This window comes from Bubalus bubalis, chromosome 4, assembly GCF_019923935.1.
Source record: "Bubalus bubalis isolate 160015118507 breed Murrah chromosome 4, NDDB_SH_1, whole genome shotgun sequence".
In the NCBI taxonomy this organism is placed as follows: domain Eukaryota; kingdom Metazoa; phylum Chordata; class Mammalia; order Artiodactyla; family Bovidae; genus Bubalus; species Bubalus bubalis.
In genome coordinates this window covers 71,901,559-71,906,915 of record NC_059160.1, presented here as the reverse complement: position 1 = coordinate 71,906,915, position 5,357 = coordinate 71,901,559, and the positions used below count along the sequence as shown (strand labels likewise).

Below are 5,357 nucleotides of genomic sequence, written 5' to 3'. Positions count from 1 at the left end.
GTTTGAGTAAACTCCAGGAGTTGGTGATGGACAGGGAGGCCTGGCGTGCTGCAGTCCACGGGGTCGAAAGAGTCGGTTATTACTAAGAGACTGAACTGAACTAAGTCACCTGAAGTGGTATCTGTTGCACTTAAATGCTCATTAACATAAATGGCTGAACAAATTCATTTTAATGGATATTCAATCCACTAAAAAAACTCAATATCCCACATAGGTAGTCACTTCAACATAGCCTCATGTCAACTCCCACACCAAAAGAGTACTTTATTTTGTAAATTTTGACCCATTGTCACTTCCATGTTATGGTCTTTTCAGCTGTCAAGTGTGCAAGGTGAAGAAAAAATTTAGTTATATGGGGATTGCACCTGGAAAATAAATTTCTTAAACTCCATATATATGTTGTAAAACTGCTGGGTTCCAAGCCCATCTATGAACTCCCAAGCTACCAGTATCATGTGCAGCATACTAAAGCTACACTATCTCAATAGCTTATTGATTCTGTATAGATCCAGTCAATCAATATGTCAACTTGTAACAGACTGCACACTTTTAACTGAACATGGCAAAATATTTACTGTCTTGAACTTTACATCATTTGATGTCAAACAATGAGGCAAATCCCAAAAGTACATACAAAAAACGGCCTTGCACTTACAAAAGATTGTTTCCCATACTGATTAATCCAGGCAGCTAACTCATTCGTTTATGCAATTTTATTGAAGAAAAATAAATTAGTTTCTAGCAGAGCTAATAGTTGGTCACTCCTCCATTGACAACTTGCATCATTTATTCTTTGCTATATTAAACAGTATATTGGAAGATAGATTAACTAGTAACTCCAAGCCTCCTAACAATTTAAATGAAAATAACAAAATGTTTTGAGACCTTATTTTGGAATACAAAGGGTGTTTGACTTCCAATTTCCATTCTCTGTAGAACCAGAACTGGTCATTCCTTTATTGACATACATAAAATACATCACATTTTCTGTTCTGCTGCTACTACAAATTCAATACCAATTCTGTAGCCACATCAGTTATGAGCATAAAGTATATCATGTGACCTCAAATCTCTAACAGTGGAAGGCTTAAACAAGAATGGATGCTGCTAAATAATGCTGCTTCCTTTGATGTGACAACTCAGCATCCATCTTCCTCCCTCTTAGATGATTCTTCAGCACATAAGAGCAGTGAGGAATGGTTTTAGTCTCATAACCAAGTTAGAGTGAAGACGTTGGCCACATAATACACATGCTCCATTTTTTAAAAAATTCTGAATCTTGGGCAACTGTTCTCTTGTACTACTTTACAGTTTCTAAAAGCAGTTATTGTTCAAAGCTGGAAGAACTTAAGTCTTCTCAGATGACCATGTGAATGAATGAAGGGAGGTAAATAAAAAATAAAATTTAAAAAGACGAGGTCTGATAGGGGAGCAGCCAGATAAGAAAATCAAAAAAGGAATAGTAATTTAAAGTTTACTCCAGTTATAATGCAGGTTATTCTGACTTTAAGGTAGCATCACACAGCACACTTCTGAGTCCATTCCTGAGATATTCTGTTGTACTTATCTCCATCTGTTTTATAGATCCGTGCAATCTCTGGCACTAGGAGTCATATGTGTTTGGATTCCATAGCAGTGAACAAATGGATAAAAGAACTTTAGAAATAGTTAAAGCAGGAGACCACTGTGATCTTAGAATATAAAGACAAATGCTGTCATTACTATTAATATTTAGATGATAAATTCTTATTGTAAATGCAACCTTAGGTGGTTTGAAGGGGTAGTCTGAAGGAAAATGAATACACCACCTTGATATGGGCTGTCATTAGGTCCCATAATTATGGCTTGCCTATGAACATATCTTCCCCCAACTGGACCTGCAGAACATTGTGCTGGAGGGTCATGGGCCAAATTACTAAGTTCCTTATTAATCTGTTTCAGCACCATAGTCTGTGCTTTTTGTCTGGCTCCTATCTCGGTGTGTGCTTGAAGGTCCGGCCAAAACTCTTGATGATCCCAGTGGCTGGGAAGGATTGTCTCTTCATCTCACACCAGCTCTGCCAGACATAGGCGCAGAGGGGCCAGGGATTCCCTCACACTGCGGACTCAGCCTCCGCCCCATGGGGCAGCTGGTGCCTCCCTGGCTCTGTGGGGATCTAAACACTCACTTTTATTGTCAACTAATTTTCAGCACAAGTGACAAGATAATTCAAGAGGAGCAAAGAACAGTCTTTTCAACAAATGTTGCCAGGACATCCAAAACAGATATTCACATATATAACAATGAAGCTGGACCCCTACCCTCTCATTGTATATAAAACATAGCTCAAAATGGATCAGTGACCTAAACATGACAGGAAAAATAATAAAACTCTTAGAAGAAAACAAATTATCATGATCTAGGATTATACAAAGGCTTAGGCAGCAAAACACAAGCAACAACAATGACAAAATAGTAAATTGGACTTCATCAAACGTAAAGATCTAGGCCCGGGAACAGAATTCCAGACAGAACAAGTATGAAGGCCCGAAGGTAAGCTGTGTATCAGAGGAGGAGAAAGTAAACCAGAATGAGTGGAGAAAGCTGAGGCATGATAGGAGAAATAGTTGAAAAGATGGGCATAGTCCAGTATATACAGGGCCTTGAAGGCCATGATAAAATATATGGATTTTATTTGAAATGCAGTGGGAATCATTGCAAGATTTTGTTTTAGGGAATGTCGTGTTCTGATATATGTTTCTGAAGACAACTTTGATTCCTGCATGTCACATTAACTGTTGCTGGGCAGGGAACAAGGAAACCAGGTTAGGAAGCTTTTATAGCCATCCAGGCAAGACATAAATGATGGCATCAGGAGAATGGATAGACAGGAGATTAGATAGATATGGAAGAGCTGAAAGGACTAACTGAATGTGGTAATTGAGAAAGAAAAGAGGAAATAAAGGATAACTCGTAGGTTTTCAGTTTAAGATGTATGTAATTTATGGAGAAAGGAAAGACTAGAAGAATAAGTTTGGAGGCAGTTAGGCATGGAAATCAGTGTTTTGTTTTGCTATGTAAAAGGTGAAAAACCTTTAGTCATCCAAATGGAGATATCAAGTACTGAGCTGAAAAAACAAGTCTAGACCTAGGGGAGGAGTCAAGGCTGGAGATAAAAATTTGTGTCATTAGGCCCATGTAGGACTATCTTGGAGAAGGAAATGGCAACTCACTCCAATATTCTTGCCAGGAGAATCCCATGGACAGAGTGAGCCTGGTAGGCTACAGTCCATGGGGTTGTAAGAGTCGGACACGTATTAGCAACTAAACCATAAAACAGGACTATTTAGAGCAAATATCTAGATAGAGAATAGCAGAGGAGCTTACACTATGGCCCAGGGCACTGCAATATTACAAGACTGAGTAAAGGGGATGGAGCTGGCAGAGGAGACTGAAAGAGTAACCAGTTAAGTAGGAGAAAAAAAACAGTAACAGAATTGTGGTATATGAAAGGATACTCAGAAATATTTACTCAGTTACTTATATGCAGGTTTAGTCACATGAGGTAGATAATCAAAAACTTATCAAAGCAAAAAAAAAGACAAAAAAATGTGCAAAATGTGGGGAAAGGGAGGGAACAAATTGCAGACAGTTTAGAAACAAGTAAGTCTTGTTTATAGTTTTTTAATAAATTGATTAACTGGCAGCTAGACTGTCTTTGAGCAGGCTGACTTTATCATAAAAGAAAACTGTTTCAGTTTATGGCTTTGCCAGAGCCTTGAGAGCGTCACTGTAGAATACACCTGATGGGCTTTGTGATTTTTTCAGTCTAGTCCCTTAGTTGTAAATCATTTCCTCATCAGTCGTAAATCATTTCCTCATCAGGAGTACTCAAGTGTCATGGGAAAAAAATATTAAAAAGTATTTCAAAAAGAATATGGAAGCCAAAAATCATAATCAGAAGGTACAAATTAATCTCACAAAGGGCACCTTACATCAATGGTTCTCAAACTTCAGTATGCCACCAGCATCATCTGGAGGATTTATTACAACAGAGTAAAAGTCACTCAGTCGTGTTGAACTCTTTGTGACCCAAATTCTCCAGGCCAGAATACTGAAGTGGGTAGCCTTTCCCTTCTCCAGGGGATCTTCCTAAACCAGGGATCAAACCCAGGTCTCCTTCATTGCAGCAGATTCTTTAACACCTGAGCCACAAGGGAAGCCCTTAAAACAGAGTACCAGGCCCCAACTCAAAATTTCTGATTCAGTAAGTCTAGAGTGGGGCCCCAAATCCGCTTGGACTAACACATTCTCAAGTAATGTTTATACTGCTAATTGAAGAACCATATTTCTTGAGTCTCAATGACCTAGGAAACTTGAATGCATGCAGCTGGAAACATGTCCAAGAAGAAATGTTCCTAACAACCTTGATTATAATAATAATAAAACTAAAAATAATCTAAATGTCCATAGTTGAATGGATAAATCATGGTATGCATTTTGTAATAGAATACTATATAGCCATGATGATGAGTGATAGCTACATGCATATCTATACAGATGAATCTCAAAAACGAAGTTGAGCAAAAACAGTCACTAAAGTATACATATAATTTGATTCTATTCACAGAAAAGCCAAAAGCAGGAAATACTATACTTATAGAGACACATAAACATGTGGTAAAATTATAATGAAAAATAAAAGATTTATTGATACAAAATTCAGACAGTTGTCATCCGGAAGTTAGGAAAGACAGAGAAGTATTAAAGACACTGCTGCTGCTCCTGCTGCTGCTAAGTCACTCAGTCGTGTTCGGCTCTTCACGACCCCATGGACTGCAGCCTACCAGGCTCCTCCGTCTATGGGATTTTCCAGGCAAGAGTACTGGAGTGGGTTGTCACTGCCTTCTCCTAGACACTGAGGCACTTCAAAGTTAATGTTCTATTTTTTAAATGATGTTGTACTTCAAAATGTAAATAAAATATACACTTCCTAAGTGAAAGTCAAAGTGTTAAGTCGCTTTTTCATGTCCGATTCTGCAACCCCATGGACTGTAGCTTGCCAGGCTCCTCTGTCCATGAGGACTCTCCAGGCAAGAATACTAGAGTGGGTAGCTATTTCCTTCTCCAGGGGACCTTCTCAACCCAGGGATCGAATCCACATCTCCTGCATTGCAGGCAGATTCTTTACTGTCTGAGCCATCAGGGAAGCCTTCATATATATTCTAGTATGTGTGAATTACTTCATAATAAACATTTTTAAGTAAAATCAGAGGTAATGATCAGCTATATTAGTTGGTGCTGAGTTCAAGAAAGGTGAGGACATAGAAATGACTCTAGAATTTGGTAAAAGGAAGTTTGTGGTGATCCCTAAAGA

The 5,357-nt window shown here is 38.4% G+C and overlaps 1 pseudogene; it reads right to left on the bottom strand.

Moving 5' to 3' along the window:
* Positions 1–1,265: 1,265 nt before the first annotated feature.
* On the bottom strand, positions 1,266–5,043 carry LOC102394712 (annotated as a pseudogene).
* Between the last annotated feature and the right edge of the window lie 314 nt (positions 5,044–5,357).